This window comes from Neodiprion lecontei, chromosome 7 (assembly GCF_021901455.1).
Source record: "Neodiprion lecontei isolate iyNeoLeco1 chromosome 7, iyNeoLeco1.1, whole genome shotgun sequence".
Lineage (NCBI taxonomy): Eukaryota > Metazoa > Arthropoda > Insecta > Hymenoptera > Diprionidae > Neodiprion > Neodiprion lecontei.
In genome coordinates this window covers 8,853,759-8,873,334 of record NC_060266.1, presented here as the reverse complement: position 1 = coordinate 8,873,334, position 19,576 = coordinate 8,853,759, and the positions used below count along the sequence as shown (strand labels likewise).

Genomic DNA, 19,576 nt, shown 5'->3' with positions numbered 1-19,576 from the left:
GCCGTAGGAGCCGTAAGTGCGTGAAAGCCTCTCACGAGTAAAAAGTTCCTATATAATGGGCACACACCACAAATTCGATTGTCTGTGCTAGCTCCTGTCAAAAACCAGTACATTACGTAACAAGGGAACAAAGTCGGGGATGATTTCCGCGGGTGATAGTATTGATAAAAACTACGAAGTAGTTGAGTTGTTGACGGAGGTAGTGCAGAAAAGTTCTCTTTCACAACTTTGAAGGTAATGCAACGAGTAAAAACTCGTTCAAATTGTATGAACGTAGTTTCAGTTACATAAACCTCACGTACAGCACCAGACAGTTTCCAATATCAAATATTTCTAGAGACTTGCGAAGCTGTGCGCGCGTTGAAGAATTTGAATCGTAACGTAGACACGTGGGATAACGTTTTAGCGTTTGTAATCATCCGCCAGCTTGACCCAGGCTCTCGACGAGAATGACAAATGAAATAAGTTAAAAAGAGTATTATCCCACCTATGACGAAATCACAAATTTTCTTGATCACCGAATTCGTGTCCTCGAGACAATGTCAATACACACATCGAGCATAACGGGTAAAAAACTGATACCGGAAAAGGTACCACAAATTCAGTTAAATCCCATTTGTCTACGACAATGAAATGTCATGCACGCGATAGTGAGCATTCGATTTATAAGTGCGAATCGCTCAAAATCACGATGGTCGAACAAAGACAAAAACTGGTTCGCGAAAAACATTGGTGTTATAATTGTTTATCAATTAATCACAACACTCAGCCATGCCCAAGCAAGCACGTGTGATGTCATTGCAAGAAGAAGCATCATACACTCATGTATATTGCCGATTTTCCACATAAACGGAAAATTGAACAAACATCAGTAGCGGTCCTTTCAGGGAATACTGTATAAAAAATTCAATCGCTCAAAGCTTCGATACCGAAGCAACCTGAATCCGCTAGTGGCACAAGCGCATCCACTAGTGTGCAATCTCTTCATGCATTTGAGAAAGAGCCTGCTTCGAGTGCTGTTATGCTAGCCACTACTTGGGTACGGCTCGAGGCGCCAAACGGGTGAATTATGAAAGTTCGAGCGCTCTTCGATCAGGCATCGCAAACTTCATTCGTGACCGAGTCGATTGTTCAAAACTTACGACTACCGCGGAGAAAAGTACAGTCAACGGTCACCGGAATTGGGGGGCTCAGCAGCAGGCATTGGCCGGTCTGTTGTTTCGTTAACTCTCAAACCCTGCAATCGCAATGGTTCGTCAATGAAATGCAAAGCTCTTGTTTTTCAAAAATTAACCTCGTACGTACCAAAAGGTACCGTAACCAGTCTGAATTGGAATCATTTGAATAATCTCGAGTTAGTTGATCCTGATCAAAATAGTGCTGATCCAATCCAATTAATTCTCGGGGCAGAAATTTATGCGAGTATTCTACGTAAAGGATAAAACGTGGGTCGTCTGGATCGCCCAGTGCACAAAATTCTCTCAGGACCAGTTGCGACAAACACGAGCGAGAATTTGACCAACTTAAATACTCATCCAACGATGCCAGAGTCAAACTTATCGCTAGAACTAAGACGTTTTTGGGAACTCGAAGAAATTCCAATCTGTTCACCTCTTACAAAGGACCGAAAATCAATGTGAAACGCACTTTGCCGCGACACATAGACGTTTACCAGATGGACGTTATCAAGTTAAACTACCATTTAAGAACTCAAATGCTGTTGAACTTGGTGCATCAAACCAAACAGCGGTAAATTGGATGCTCAAATTAGAACGTAAATTCACACGTATTCCTGAGCTAGTCACTCCGTACTGTGATTTTATGCAGGAATATTTAGATTTCGGGCATATGGTATCGACGACTTTCAATTCCCCAGAATCCGATCCCGATGTTTTCCTACCGCACCACCCTGTAATCAAAGACAGTAGTACTACAAGATTACGAGTGGTATTCAATGCATCGAGTCGAACGTCCAACGCTATGTCACTTGATGACCATCTCATGGTAGGTCCAAAACTTCAAGCTGACTCACCAGCCATGATCTTGAAGTGGCGCACACATCAATTCAGTTTCACTGCTGATATTACAAAAATGTACAGACAGATTCTCGTCGACCCTGAAGACACGAGGTATCAACAGGTACTGTGGCGCTCAACGCCCAGTACCCCAATAGTTCCGTACCGATTTGTTACGGCCACACACGGTACCGCATCTGCCCCGTATCTAGCAAACCACGTACTCAAATAATTAGCTGAAGATGAAGAAAATTACTTCCCGTTGGCAGCTCCAATACTGCGCCAACAATTCTGTGTAGACGACGCGTTATTCGGAGCAAATGACGAAACTACTGAGAATTCACTACGACTCGAAATTGAGAAATTACTAACTCGCGGAGCCTTTACATTACGTAAATGGATGACAAGTTACCCTCCACTATTGGAGAAAATTCCAAAAACAGATCGAGAAGTCACAAAAATCCGATTCTTCGATTCGTGCGAACCAATTAAAGTTCTCGGTATTAGTTGGTTACCGGAAACCGTTGCATTTTGCTTCAACGCCGCAATGCCGAAACAAGATCGCCTTACGAAACGCGCTGTATTGTCAGTAATCGCGAAATTATTTGATCCCCTCGGTTGGTTATCGCCGGTGTTTATTGTTGCAAAAATATTAATTCAAGAGCTCTCAATTTTGTAATCAGATTTAGATGACGAATTCCCCCCTAATTTAGCCGAAAAATGGACAAATTATTGCGCTAATATAACCGACATCAACATTATATCAATGCCCAGACGGAATCAGCTCAAGTCAAACGAGACTCAGTGTCAAATTCACGGTTTCGCGGACGCCTCCACTCGCGCGTACGCAGCCTTCTTTTACTTACGCGTAGTCGATGAAGATAATGACGCTCAAATTAGCCTGTTAACAGCTAAGTCAAAAGTTGTGCCGGTACGAACCATTATCGTACCGCGAGTCGAGTTATGCACAGCAACGCTGCTCGCAATATTAATCAGATACGTTATAGACCCGATGCAATTAACATCATGTACTACTTACGCATGGAGCGACTCTACCGTCGTTCTGTCATGGCTCAAAGAGCATCCATCTGCTTGGCCTACGTTCGTTGCTAATCGAGTAGCTTTGATACAAACCCAAGTTCCTAGGGTCACATGGAATCATGTTTCTACAGCTCAAAATCCCGCGGACTGTACGTCCTGGGGACTAACAGCATCAGAGCTTTACAACCATCATCTATGGTGGCAAGGGCCACCGTGGCTTAAAAATAACAAAACATCGTGGCCATGTGTGCCCGAAATCGCACTCGGACAGAAAACCATTTCCGAACAAACCGTGCACGTTGCAGCGGTACCGACTCCATCCTGGGAACTCCCCACTGAAATCTCGTCATGGCCCAGACTCTTACGCATCACTGCATATTGCATGCGTATCGTCGCGTACGTTAAACGTGAACCTCGCGCGTCAAAATTCAGACTTTCAGGCGATGAAATCCTTAACGAAAAACAATATTAGATCAAAATTGCACAGTCCGAGTTCTTAAAACAAGAAATAAACGCAATAACCTCACAACTACCGTTGCCAGGACGATCAGCGATGCGGTCACTTAATCCATTTATCGACGAATTCAGTATTCTCCGCGTAGGTAGTCGTCTTTAACGATCATTTCTATCGTTCGATGAAAAACATCCTATAATTTTGCCAAGACATCGTATTACTACTCCAATCGTAGAACACTCGCATTTACGCTTCCTACATAGTGGTCCACAACTTACGACCAGTTTTTTACTACAAAATTATTAGATTGTAGGCCAATGATCGTTTGTGGGAAATCTTTTATACAAATGCGTTACGCGTGTCCGAGAGCACGCTGCGGTACCGTAGCAAATCATGGGAAACTTACCCGCCACACGAACTACTCCAAGTCGTCCATTTCAAGACAGCGGGCTTGACTACGCAGGTCTTTTGTAAGTTCGTACTTTAAAAGGTTGAGGTCACAAATCGTTCAAATCATACCTCGTTCTATTCGTTTGCCTGTCAACTCGCACAGTTAAATCTCGAGTTCGTTTCAGACTATACAAAAGAAGCCTTTCTTGCTGCTTTCCGTCGCTTTGTCTCACGGTGCGGGTTACAATCCGATCTATACAGCGATAACGGTACCACCTTTATAGGAGCAGACAAAGTACTTCAAAATGCGTACAGATCAATAATACGAAATACCGATCTAAGCAATGTATTAGTCACTGACAACGCCACCTGATATTTTATTCCTCTAGGATTCTTCCACTTCAGAGGTCTATGGAAAGTGGGTATAAAATGTACAAAACGTAATTCAAGACGCGTTTTAGGTGCAAAAACTGTAACGTTCGAGGAATTTACAACGCTATCAACACAAATAGAAGCATGCCTCAACTCGTGACCCATCGGTTCCTGAGGTGCCGAACCTGAAGAGCTTTCCGCACTCACACCAGGACATTTTCTGATAGGTACACCGCTAACTAGTGTTCCGATGCCATCCTTGCTCAATCTCAACGAGAATCGATTGTCTCAGTGCAAACTCTTGCGACAAATGCTGGAGGTATTTTGGAAACACTGGTCAAGCGAATACATCCATTCGCTTTAAATCCAACCAAAATGGACACAAATTAGAAACAAGTTGCGAGTCGGTGATATAGTGCTCGTGCGAAACGAACATTTGCCACCAACAAAATGGCTTTTAGGTCGAATAACCGAGTGTCATCCGAGTCCCGACGATCGCATACGTGTCGCGACAATTAACACCGCTCATTCACTATTAAAACGACCAATTATTAAAATTTGCATCCTCCCCATTAGATATATCAAATCCGATCCTACTCCTGATTCCCCAGCAAGTAGGGATACTTCATACCAAGATTTTGTCGGTGCAAAAAGCGTGTTGTCTAGGACCGTTGACGACAAATGAACACTTCTCTGGTAATCGTCTAACAAGTCAATGCAAACCGTGTCACCGCTTCGTGCGGTATTGTCAACTGTTTGGAATCAAGTTTCAATTAACGACTAAAAACAAAAAAAAAAAAAACAAAATACATTTTCGATCTTCGTGCTAATTTCATATGATCAACTATTGCTTCTCCGCCGCTATGTCCTAGCGGGCAGCGCCCCTTTTCTAAATATAGTTTAATTAGTGAAACAAAAATATATATGTATAGAAATGTTCGGAATGTTCAAGCATGTGTGCGTGAATGTAGTATGAGTGAGTATAACGGTATGTGAAAATGCAAAATAGCAGTTGAAGTCGAGACAATTTCAATAATCCATACAAAAACATATGTAAACCTCGGTGTTATTCTCTCGGACGCGAGAGTCGTTACCTCAAATTCAGGACGTCTCCTACGTTCGACAAAAACTGCAACACGGCATGTCGTCACGATAAGAGACGACACAGTTAGTCAATAGATCAGAAGGTGACCTTAGTGAACAGTGTACAGATCGAAGCAAAGTATCCACCATGAGCAATTATTTGACGTGAATAAAGATGTTTCAATCGTTATGTTTTAAATCAAATGTTCACGCGTGTTGCGAAGGTACAGGTACAGAGCCTATTTTTTCCTATATCGAAAAAAATAACGACTGCTAGTTCACTTTGGCGGAATTGAGGAGAGTATTAAAAGATTACCAGCCAGATGACAAAGAAATCAAGAAAAAAAAAAACCTAGAAGAAAGATACGGAGACAACCATTTTCACCACTAAAACTGGAGGATTAACTATTGTTTGCTTACAAGACGCAAAATATAATCTCAACAAAACTTGGTACGAAAATCAGAAACAGGACCCTCAGGAAGGAGAGTTCAGGATTCTAGCAGCAGCTGCAGAGATTCTTTGACGCGATATTCGTTAAGTAGCTTGCAAAACTGAGTATTATCCACTGCTCGACATCATGTTTAACAACTCAATTGAAGCTATCTCTGATTCCTTGATTTTTTCTTTGGAAGCGATAATTTTGAAAGATGAAACAGGCGAATTAGAGACGCTTCAATTCAAATGTCCACCATTTTTCATGCGATTCGTCCGAGGTCATATCTTTCTTCTTTACAGCTTTGGGTTTCTGTTTATGCATCACGAGTCAAAACGTTTGGTGTATATTTTAGCATCCTTAGATGTTTTGGCACCATACAGACAAACACTGTTGTATGAGACTTTAGGTCTTTTTTTTCCTCGGTCTTTAATGACGCTACTGAAAGATGGCTGTTTCGTTCAATATTTTGACGATAAAACCGATTATAATGAGGCCACTATTGACGACTCAAATATATACCATTTCATGAGAATCATACAAATATTGATTCGACATGACAAAGTTCAGGATCACTATCTTATGTCAAGATTGGAAACGGTACTCACTGCCGCAGATTTGACATCAATTGGGGTGTAATGAATGCTTGAAAAGTGGAAGAATGTACCAAATATACCTGGTAGGGGTGAATTCATAGAATTTATTAGAAAAGACGAGGTATATATCGAGTCACGGATCATTTACTTGCCATTAAGTAATCACCCATCAAGCGATTACATTTTCAAAACAACAAAATAAAGGTCCTACTGGAAAGTTGTGGGTACAATATTTAGAAATAATTACTATTGTGATGAAATTTGTTAAGCAGAGAGAATGAGGAATTGGAAGATACATTCAACTACCGTGAAAAAATGCTTTCACATTTCCACGCAACAAGACATTTTCTTTACGCAAATCCGGCCTATATGTACATTCAGGATATGCGGAAATTGGAATCTTCGATGGAGAATGAAGCTCTAAAAAAATTAATTGGTAATTTTTTCTGCATCAGACGATCAAATGAATATTTTTGTGGAGTATAGAGCGACATAATCATTGAGCAGTCTTTGATAAAATCGTTCGAATCAAAAAAGGTATTTACGCGTGAAAGAAGCACCACGAACACACGGACAGTGTCTTGAAAGATGGATTACACTTTTTTATTAACTGCATGCAATATTTTTGGAGATTAGTATAGATATAAGAGTTCCGGACCAAAAAATGGCGGCGTACCGGCAGAGTAGTCCCGATTCCTACCTTACCGACAGTCGCTATGTTACCACCGTGATGGAAAGCCTTACCTACGATATTATTACCGGCTGAAGCGTTACCATGAATAACACCACCCATAATTTCATCCAATTTTACCGGAAGGTGGTTTCACAATGTGATTTTTGCCCAGTCGGACGAGCGGCCATTTTGATTTTTTTGCCGTCAGATGAGCAAACATTTCAAATTTTTTATTGTTGGATGGCAAACATTTTACCGACGAAATTGTTATCTCTGATCTTACCGACAGTTGGTGTTACAGGGTGTTGCCGCAGGTTTGTCGCGTGTGGCGCCCCACCACATTATCGATCAATCGATATTTCACCGATCGAGTCTGCGTGATGTTTCCAATGCTCGCCGCAAGATGGCAACTTTTTTCATCATGTGGTTAGGTGAAATAGAACGTTTCAAAAAATAACGGTTGGATGCTTTGAATAGATGTTTATTATTTATCAGTAATTACATTCGGTTTTCGGCTTCGACATAAGAATGGTGATAGATCATCTTATTTTCAATTGAGCAAATAACCTTACACATATTTTCTTTATTCACACAATAGTAATGATTAAACATCCTATCCCAAAATTGACTTATACTAATTTCTTAACAGTGCCACTAATCGGGCTGTACTCGACAACACGATCCTGCAAGATCATGCAATGGCGTGCGGTGATTGCGGCAAATTCCATGCTCGCTTCAAATTCCAATCAAATATCCACTGGTCCGGTTTTCAACGATTCATTTTGTTTCGAGCAATCGATAACGACAGGGGGAGCTTGGTTTATAAATTCACGCTCCGATAACAGAGGTGCGGCCTCTTCGTCGTAGCAGGCCGTTTGAAACTGGACATACATGTTGTAGAGAATGGCGTACTGATTATTGGATACATCCAGATCCAAATATCTGTAGGGATAACACTGCGGATTGAGGAAGAGGTTTACATCTCTGATTCGACAATGATCAATTCACTGACATTTTTCAGGAGATCGTTTCTTCTTGCAGTTTGGAATCCCAGAACGATATATCTCGGCTTCTCCAACTGCGTCGATTTCTTGACCGCCCACATGTCTCGCAACGTGACGGGAGCATCCGATACACGTACGTTTCGAAAGAATGAAAACTCATGTATATGGCTGGATCGTTGGCAATGTAGTTGAGTAGCTGGATTTTCGGTTTATCGGCCAGTTTGATGTAGGGTAGCAACCACTCGATTTTATTAAGGGTAATTTTAAAGTTTTCCGTGGGCGAGGTCTGAATCACCGAACTCAAATCGGTGTTGGAACGTGTGAGAATCAATTTGTGTTTGCCATTCACGATGACTCGACAATAATATTCGGCGAAACCTAGCAAATAATTCAACGGTGAAACAACGTCTAAATTTCCAGAAGCATCAGTTAGTTGGGTATCACCACTTAAGCAACCGGTATTCGCCAGCTTATATTGCCGACTCGGACTCAGGGATAAGTGTCCCTTCATGAAGCTGGTGATACCAACATTTTTATTCCGATCAATCTCCACAGCATTCAACTCGTAGCGAGCTTCCTTAAACAAATGGCAAACAAACATATTGATCAATTTCGTGGTTGTCACGCAATGACACCATCGTCCTCTGTAATTTTTTCGTAAATGTGTAGAGAGCTTTTACTGAGCAGTAGGCACAAGTCTTGATGTTGAACAACAATATGGATTTCATCGTTGTTCTTAAAGGTGGATGATACAAACGGCTGATGAGCATGAATCTCAGAGTGCGCAATCGATTCGTCGAATACCACAGGTTTCTGTATTCTTATTATTTCTTCCCCGGTAACACACACAGGATGCAGCGAACACGAATTCTCATTTTCCAAAATTTCCACGTAATGGAAGACCTAGGCTCTGGAGAAACCGAATATTGAGACCCAAAAACCCTGAACAGTCGAACTATACGGACTTAGGTATCACCAAAACCGCCTTGATATGTGAACAGGCACCTCCGCCCGTTGCTCCCTTCGGAAAGACAAGGGCTTGTTCGGCCGTTGCTTCCAGCTGGAGACAAGTTAGAGAGGCTTATGTCACCTATTCGGAGATACGGGCTTACCAGTACTCCCTTCTAATTGCGAACTCGTAATAAGCAGAGTCACCTGCCTATTTCTGTGGTGGTTTACTGACCCCAAACACTTCCAACCCTCCAGACCAGGGATAACGTTAGCTGGCTGTTGTTTACTCCCCCTCCTTTTTCAAAGTAATATGTTTGACAACGAGACAGACGAGTGCATGTTTAGACAGTATATGTATAGTTTTTAATAGCGATAATTCCAAATACAATTGGTATCGTCCGTAGATGGCGATATGGTTTATAAAGTTCACCGTAGTAAACAGAAATAAAAATAAAAATAAAGAACTAATAATATTTAGAATTTATCGGTTGTGCTCCTAAACAATGGTTCCTACAGCTCAAACGTTCCAAGTACGCGGCTCCAATCTATTCTTTACTAACTCCCTTTAGAAATCCCGGACTATCGTGGACTCTAACTTTACAATACTTTTCTAATTTCGGACTAAGCTCTTTGCTTGAAATTCCTCTTTAGAATCGTAAAGCTAAATTCGAGAACGCGCTCTAGACGAGTGATACTTCGTACGATATGACGCAGCTCGGCGCTTTGCCGGACACTGGTACCCACTTTTCGTGGTCCTCCAGTTTTATACTCTTCCAGGGCTGTGGTCAGGTTATCTTGTTGACGTCAGTTCCCCATTCATGTGTCCTGTTATGGGTCAACGTCCTGGTATGCGTTGGTGATCGTCCGTCGTCTTTGTTTATTATTTTGGGTTTATGTAGGTCACTGTCGATGTCGATGGTGGTCTCGATCAGCTGTCCGTTACAGTTGTGTCGTGATTTGTGTATGTTATGGACATTGTTGATATATTGCGTTCTTGAACAGCTGTCCGTTACAGTACATATTCCCTCCCTCCCCCCCCTTTATTACATTTTGGATTAAGTTTATAAAAAGATGCAGAAAAACAAACAAAAAAATCAGCCCAAAGGCAAATGAAAAATATTCTACCATATGTAATTGTTCGCTATTTGTTGTTAGCTAGTTGTTCGACCGAGCCGCGTGGAAGGAGTGGGTCGAAGATTTAACATAATGGTTGCCACGCGAGGGAAGGAGTGGTCTTCGTCCGATTGTACCGCGGTGAAGGCTGTAGTGAGGACGTGATGCGTTGAGTGGGCTCGGTCCTCGGGGGCGGCGTATACTGGCTTTCCGGAGAGCTCGGCGGTGTCGGGGGGCGGCGATTCTCAGGCTCAGTGGTCTTTTTTGGAGACTCCCACTCGCTATCTGCCTGGGTCGTCTGGGTGGCCGTCGAGACGTAGGAGCGCTGCGGTTCGGGGAATGGGGAGACCGCTGCTGGAATGCGGCGAAAGTAGCTCGGTGACGTCACTCTCGCTCTCCTCACGTCCTACAATGAGAGCAGCACCGCCGGGGGTCTGGTGAGAGGCCTTGACGGGAGGTCTATTTGATGCAACACCCACGGAGCTGGAGGGTTGCAGGCTCTTGTGCTTCGGAGTGGGCTGGCTGGTGCCAGGGAAACAGGGTCCGTCATGCAGGAGGGTCTGCGGTCAGGTCTGGAGTGTAGCGTTGCGTAGCGTAGCGTTGCGTAGCGTAGCGTCGTAGCGTAGCGTATCAGTTTAGGGCGGTCAATTCTGGCGAACCCGAAGTGTCCTGCCAATCGGTCCAATCGGTCGTCTCTTATCGCCGCCTCGGTTGGTCTTTAGCAGCGGGAGACCACGTTGGCTGATTACGCAACGCGCTCGGCTGCGTGGGTGGCGTAAGCGGCGCGCGTGACGTAACACTTTCTTCTGTGTCGCGCGACTAGAAAGTGTGAAATGCTTGTTGCGGCGCGTGGGTTGTAAGGCGCGCGACCAACTAGTTGCGTTCACAATGTTGTTGTGAACAGTATTTAAAAACAACACTCCATTCCATAAATGTATAGAAACCTCAAAGGCAACACTTGTACCATATGTAAATAAACCAAGAAAAAAAATTCTGAAATTTTTTTTTCATTTTCAGAAAACTTTTTTCATGGTAAACGAATAAATATGAATAATTGGTCAATATATTAGTAATATATAAATAATTGTTAAGTTTACGAATATACATGGTATTCACATTTGAAACTTCAATCCGTTCAATATCGTATTGATGATGAAACGTTTCTGTCTGATGAAGGATCTTTCGAGGTGTCAAACGCAAATATTTACGATTCTATGTCTACAGTTCTATCCTATAGCTATTTGGAGGGCGACGACAAACCCCCAAGGTACGGTGTCGGTCTGTCCTAGTATCAATTGCCGCTTTTTATCTTTCCAACTCAGAGCCAATTTTTTCTGAACGATGGTGCTAACTTGATGTTTTTGGCTACGTATTAGGCATTGAGGACGGGCTAACTCTTTGTAGGCCAACAGACAGCGCTTGTAATCATCAAACGTGATTGTGTTCAATGTTGAACTTTTGACACCCTTTGCACGTTTGCTCACTTTGATGTTGATGTGTTTCGTTTCATCCTCACCCATGGTGGTGAATGTGTACAGTTTCGCTCGTAACCCAATGAACTCGATCATAATTTTTCCGTTGTTCTCATCCTTTATCAGGCCCAGACGTGTCTTTTCTTTGAGCGGAATACTGACGATATCATAGATATTAGGCACATTGAATAGGTAAATAAGGCTGTCGGTGTCGGTGTACATCAATTTGGCTTGTTTGTTCCAAAAGTTGGTTTTGATATAATTATAATGAAAATCGTAAACTCTATGCACTTTAGTTAATTTCAATCCTAAAATCAAACACTGCTTCAAATTTCTGTAGTGTAATATATACTTCGTTTTGGGGTGAAGGGTGGTGACGAGTTTAGCGCTTTTACCACCTAGAGAAATGAAATGCTCGGGACAAAGAGGTAAATCTTTATGATCCTCGTGAAGCTCTATAAAATATTCTAAATCCACCTCCAGGATGTAACCGATCGGTGAATCCTCCGGGTGAGTTGATATATCAATGGGATTATGCTTATGTTTTACGGTTTGAGACGTCATTCTGGAATTCATTAACCGGTGCAGACTCTAATATACACTCGAGATCGGCGTAAACAACAAACGGGACGGTACCTTTGTTTTGAAAATTTGAAAATGTTAAATCTTTAGACTTGGGAAATTCCATGCGCATTTTATTTAACATAATGCAATCTTGTCGATGGTTGTCGTCGGCGTGTTTCACGGCAAAGTGCCGCAAACATCTGTCATATAAAAATAGCTGACCATTATATGCTACGCACGTAACTCCGACAGTGCCGCTCTTGCGGTCACTGTTCAAATCAGTGGGGTTATAGAAGCTGTAAAAATGAGCACCGAAGCAAGTGCTTCTACCAAATTATTATTACAAAAAGGGTCTCACCGTATGTGCTATGTCGTTGGATGCTTAAATAGTGAATGGAAGACTCCCGAGTTAAAATTTTACCTTAGGGTGGTTCTTGTTTAAGGTGTCGTCGAATTTTTACCGCCCCATCACTGAAATTAATTTCAAATCATTTGAAAAGAGTCGCTAAATTTTTTCAGATTCTTACAGCAAGTCTGAGATAGCCCGCATTGTGGTCGAAGTTTCGTGAAATGATATGAGAAAAACTTTTTTTCGCATTATATATTTTATCGTGAAAGTAATAATGTTCCAAAAAATCTGTAACTGCGAGGTTTTAGTTGGCATTAGTATTGATATATGAAAAAAAATACACATCATTGTACGAGGCAATCTAGACGAATTGCACTTGCTGTAAATAAAAAAAAAGTCAGGTTTTGAGGTTGTGCAATTCGTCTAGATTGTCTGGTACGATAATGTGTATTTTTTCCCAGATAGTAGCACTAATTCTCATCAAAACCTCGCGGTTACAGATTATTTGGAACATTATCACTCCTGCAATAAAATATATACTGAGAAAAAAAGTTTCACACATGGTCATTTCCATAAGAAACTTCGATCACAATGCGGACTATCTTAGATTCGATGTAAAAATCTGAAGAATTCAGGCGATTGATTTCGAATTATTTGTAGTTGATTTGGAGGATAGTCTGGCAAAAATTCGTCAACACCCTGAATAAAGACCACCTTAGGCTACATATAGGTATACCGTATGTAGTCCCAACGTCGTTATCGGCGAAGGGCACGAAAAAGAAAAAGAAGAAAAAAAGAACAGCAACTTCTTACGTAGCAATTTTTGGCGAAATTTCATTTCTCGAAAGATCGTTATACCCTGGTTTTTCGCGTTTAATGTGCACAAACAACTTGCCAATTGTTTTTGAGGTGATTTTTTTTACCATGCTTTACCTGAATTGCTGCTTGGTAACAATTCTCATTTTTTTTTTACTTTCTGCCCCTGGTGTTTCCCTTAAGACAGTACCAACTACTCGGCGATATCCTTCGCCATAGATTTCCTGTCGTACATCGGATACGTGAAAGGAATTCAATAATTTTCGACCTTTCGATACACGTTTCTTTCGGAATACATCTAAAACAACCTCCTGAAACCCGCTTTTAATGATAACGACCTTTATTTGTAGATTGCATACGAATATTGAAACTAAAAACGTTATTTAATAAAACAAGTTGTTCCATATAATCACTCGTATTTCTCTACGGGATATTAGTTTCTGTCACGCCACCATTTAAATAAAATTCCGAGAGATGGCGCTGCCACTCCGCGCCAGAGTTAGGTACGTAGCGTATAATCAGACAATTGTTTGCTCACCAATCGTGAAAGATGTTTAATCTAAGCAATGTGGAATCTTGATGTCAACTCGCGAGCCATATCATTTTTGTGACAGTCAATACTTTCAAGCATTAGAAGATGAATCGTGTTAATTTTTACGCTATGCAAATTTTTACTCAAATAAATTGGTACGATGACGCTTTTTTCCGGTTTTGCATGATATGTAAAGGTTTGAGATTCTATACCGTATACATTGATTTCCAAATTATTTGATCTCTCAAACTTTTTCGCATCGTGCAGAGTAGTGAGGAATTTGATACCTGTATAGTCCAACTCGGAAATATACCGACGATAATGGCGAGTCCTATCGGTTTGGGTGTTGACTGGGTAGAGGGCTGCAGTGATGGACTAGAGAAGGCATCTTTCGTCTTTGTTTTTCACATTAACCACAGCCTTCTTCCACCGAATATCCTTGGGCAGCTCAACGAATGTCGAAGGCCCCGTAGCGAGAGGTTGGTACCGGTTGATGTTTATAGCCATATTGAGGATCTCGATCATGCTCCACCTAGAATCGCGTTGTTCAAAATCTTTAACCTTTACAAACAGATCATTACGTGCGTGTGTAAACCAACCGTCTATATCGCTCGAGGGGATAATCACGATGTCGGAGGTGTTGAAGCTTTCAACTTCTTCCACAATCCCGTCGTGCTCTGTGTTTTCAAATTTGCACAATAATATGAGGTCAACTTTCACATTTCCCTCCTCGCGCAGTACCAGCCTCAATTGCTCAACGATGACCCACTGCGCGTCGTCCAGAAAGGCCTCGAAATTCTTATGAGGGTGATTTGTGACAACCCTTGTTCGGATCCGGTTGGCAAAAGCACTATCGAAATCGTCCCACTGTGCCCGCAGGACTGTCGATACAAGCGCCCATCGCCACAGCGTGCGCCTGCTGCCGCTGCTGCTGCTGTCGCTGCCGCAACTGTTGCTGAATCTTCGCCACCCAGGATTGTACGAGTGTGATTGCATGTTGATTTTGCAGTTTCGCACCTATGCTCATTTTCGGATGCTTGGAAACATCACGCAGTGATTGAAGATTTTCTATTCCAACGTCAATCCAATGTTTGACGATATCGTCATTCTCCCGCTCAGGATGCAGCTCGCCCAACAAATTGTGTGCATTTTCCATCATCTTGACGAGATTCGGGTATGTTTTGGCGGCCATGACTTTAATGTTGATATAATTATAACTTTGTAGAACTTTTGACTTGCACGTATCGTGTAAGACTGACGAGTCTGCACTGGAAGCGTTGATCCAATATATGCTGATAGATGGCAAGAATTTGGGTATGGTGGTGGGGAGTCCCACCTCTGTACCACCCTGCCATCAAAGAATAAAAAATTTTTATGGCGAATAGGTCTGAGTCTGCACATTCCAACCCTAATCAGCGTGGGACATGTGATGGGAAAAATCGATTGACGAAAAGCAGGTAGTGAGCGGCATTTGACGGGACAAAAATCTGGTCTTGCTGACTCTTGACCGGGTGGTTTGTGTATATACCGTTTTTCGGGTTTACGACTCTTTATCGCGAACAGGTCTGACCCTGCACACCCCGACCCTGACCAGCGTGAGACATGTGAATTCTATTTTTTCTAGATATGTGAATGATTTCGTTTTTAATTATATATATATAAACTGGGATATAATTGTGAAAAATTCTATTCCCTAGATAGGTAAATAATTTTATTGAATATTTCATCTAAATTCTGTGTGTAAGCTATAATATAATTGTTGTTCAGACCGAACCAATCATTTCCTATCCCATGTTCGCGCACGCTTCCTACCCCAACTCATACCCGGAATCTCTACCGATACCAGCATCTACCGCGGCAACTTTAGGCGCGATCGCGGGGCTACGCGATTGGGTGGATCGTCGTTAATCGTGAGAGATGGCGCTGATCGTTAGATGAACGGCGATAAATGATCAGGAATTGACGCTCGAAAGGCAGTCTGATCGGGTTTACGGTAACGTAAACATCGATGCGGAACATCTGAGGTATTCTCTTTTTCCACATCCTCTCAGTTGAGTCTCTGTTCCTCTCCGCTCCAATTATAAACAGTAGGTTCTCGCCAGTCGATCGAACCTCCGTAGATTCACGCCTCGGGCCTCTGAATCTCACGGCAGCTCTCCACATGCGAGACAAAATCATTGATCGTACACCAACACCTCATACACTTTTGACATGACTTTATTACTATGTAATAAGGGGTTTTTATGCCTCAGCGGCTTTTTCCCTATGAGCTAATAAATTGCAATAATTTCTCTTGGCTCAATCGGATGTGTGATTAATTGATTCCGTTCCACATCTCATCCTCAAATTATAATTTTCATTTCTTATAGAATCACGGAAGCCTTCCATGTTGGAAAGTTTCCCGACTAAACAATTGTAATGAATTCTACTGGTATTTTTGTGCATATTGCGAGAATTTTTTAGGCAGACGGTTGCATTCCAGACAGTCTTTTAACAGAGGATTTGGCCCATCCGCTATATCGCCATCGGGTCCTGGTGTATATTGCAGGAGGCATCTGCGACAACTGGCGATCTTGTCATCCATTTTCATGTTCTCAGATAGTTTATCCCATACATCTTTGATGACGTTTGACGCGAACGTGTAGATGAATTCTTCTGGTAAGAAAGCTATATCATCAGACACCATTTCCCTAAAACCGTCCAATTCTTTGTACAGACGGAAGGATTTCTCGACGGAGCTGGTACACTTCTTCAAATACCAACTCCTTAGTCGTTGCACATTTTCAAATGCGCAGTTGTATGCCGGGATGTATTCAGGGTTGTCATCATACCAAATTGATCCTTTCTCTACATGCTTCCAGATATTTTCCGATGAGAAGTATCCATGGCTCAAGTCACGCCAGGGTGCCACTTCCATATACCTCAATTTTTCCAGTGCAGGGGGTGTGATGTGCAAATCTTCCATATTAATAAATCTTGGTGTACCATCGATGATCTCCGTCAGCCATGCTTTCTTCTCCTCGCCTGTGATGTATACGTAACACGCATTTCCCACCATTTTTCTCACAATCTTCGGTACATCCACGTGAGATTTGTTGCCCGCATTCCATGATATTTCATGGTGTTTGTGTGTCAACCAGACATTGGTAGCTCTACATTCAAGTGATGAGCTTGCCAAATCACAGGGTGGCTTGATAATGATGTAATCCAGACCCAGCCCGCTTACGTTGATGACTGCGACTTTCTTGGGTACGAATTTCATGTTATGGCCTATAAAACATTGCACGTCTTGGATCATCGCCATGTTGAGGAGTGGGAATGGCACGCTCAATTTCACCGACAGACAGCAGGTAGAAGACTAAATATTCTATCTCCAGCACACCCGTTTTTATCCCCTCGCTGATAAATTTTGTAGAAGTAGAGGGGATCGCATAGATTATTTACGGTACATAACTGCATGAAAATTTAAATTTGTTGAATTCTCCACCATGGTATTTCATTTGCAGACGATTTTTCCCAGACATGTTACACATTTCAGCTAACTGATCAGAATCTTCTTGTAGAACCCTCGCGATTCTCAGTGGTGAGAAGACATTCTATTCGCCCTCAATCGTCGCCAGAACACGTACCCCGAATTTCGTTTTGACCAGTCGTAACCCTGTAACGTCATACACCTCCCCAATTTCGAGTTCCGACATCTTCTTGGTCAGCAGATTCTCCAGGCGGCTGACGTGGTTAACTTTTGTCAGATCCATTGCGTTTCAATCAGAGTTTCTTTTTTTCACAAGTAAGAACAGTTCACGACGCGAAGAGACGATGAGAACAGAGTGACTATCGGAATAGGCTCACGTTTTATATACCACCCGCCCCAATTTTCCATCGGACAAGTTGTTATATTCCTGGGAGGATAGAAACGAGGGACACGATTATGTTAACGGCCTCTCATTTACGAAGCGCTCTGTTCACGCGCTCGTCTTCAACTGCCTCTCTCTCCGTCGCTAGCGCGATGTATAATCATAAAATCGGATAATAGTAATAATATGTTTTCGACGAAAACTCGTATACCACGTATACTACACAAGTCTCGACACGCATTTTGTAGGAAGAATTTTTATGGAAAATACCATCTGGTGTTTCGTGGAAAAAAAATTTCACAATATCTTCGAAGCATTCAACCGCTATTTTCAAACATTTTATTCTACCCCCACTACTACCTCCGCCTAAAAAAAAACCCTATTCCACAGGTCTCGACCTGTACTTCGTGATAAAAAATTTTTTACAATCTACTCAAAGCATCCAACCGTTATTTTTTGAAACGTTCTATTTCACCTAACCACGTAATAGAAAAAGTTGCCATATTACGGCGAACATTGGAAACATCACGCAGACTCGATCGGTGGAATATCGATTGATCGATAATGCGGTGGGGCGCCACATGCGACAAACCTGCGGCAACACCCTGTAACACCAACTGTCGGTAAAATCAGAGATAACAATTTTGTCGGTAAGATGTTTGCCATCTAACAATAAAAAATTTGAAATGTCTGCTCATCTGACGGCGAAAAAATTGAAATGGCTGCTCATCTAACTAAGCAAAAAAGCTCATTGTCAAATCACCTGCCGGCAAAATCGGGTGAAAATATAGGTGGCACTATCTATGTCAACGCTTCAGCCGCTAGCAATATCGTGGGTAAGGCTTACCATCGCGGCGGTAACATACCGACCGTTGGTAAGGTAGGAATCGGCACTACTCTGCCGTTACGCCGCCATTTTTTGATCCAGAACTCCTATATCTATACTACTCTGGAGGTCTTGACATGTCGTAGCGCTAATGTCTCTTACCCTTAGGCGAGGACTTACCGTTGTCATTTTACCGCGATCCTCTTATTATTCTGAACCGACTAAACTATAACAAAATGATACCGGTTGGACGCCACATAGTTCAGCGTCGATTTTTGAACAATAATATGATACGATACGATAAATAAGTAGAAAAGCCGTTGTATAGCTGGCGAACATCAGGTAGTCACACGAACTGACACAGTCGCGGTATTCAAGGCAGTTAACGATAATTAAAGAATTAAAGAAATAAATAATGAACTCAAGTTAGGAAAATTAATCGGTCAATCAATCATATATTGTCGATTACATTTACATATTCGACTCAGTCAATTTGAATCACTCAAGATAGCAATGATCAATAAGTCAGAAAAAATGGGTGACCAGATTTTCAATAGGATAAAGTTGACCGGTAGCTTCTACCGAAAGACGATAATTGACAAACAGAAGTAGGTCGGGAGAAACGATATGATGTGAAAATTTACTTAAGGCCACATGTCACTGGGCGACGTGATTTCACCCAATTTCCGAAATCGGCACTACGGTTATTATTATTCTGTTGATCTAAGGCAAAGGTGAGAACTTTATTGTAAATCGATAGATACCAAAGTGGTGATAGCTCGGAAGGTAGTAACAAAAGAGTGAGTTAGATTTTAAGATAGATTTTAACTAATAAAAAAGATTAACAAACAAAAATAATTTACGTAATCGGTTGCTAAGACGAGAAAATATGAATTACTGTCAACGATGAGAACCAATTGACGGGAGTGCTATCACTAGATAATCAAACTGATTATTTAGAATATCTAGAAGATTCGCGATACAATTTACCGAGGAATTCTGAAATATAATTTACGAACAAACGAAAAATTACCAGA

General features: G+C 41.8%; 1 protein-coding gene across 1 annotated transcript in view; it reads left to right on the top strand.

The window, feature by feature from the left end:
- LOC107227614 (dynein axonemal heavy chain 2) overlaps positions 1-19,576 on the top strand; it is a 732,784-nt gene that overhangs the window by 354,157 nt on the left and 359,051 nt on the right. The gene's annotated exons all lie outside the window — the stretch shown is intronic.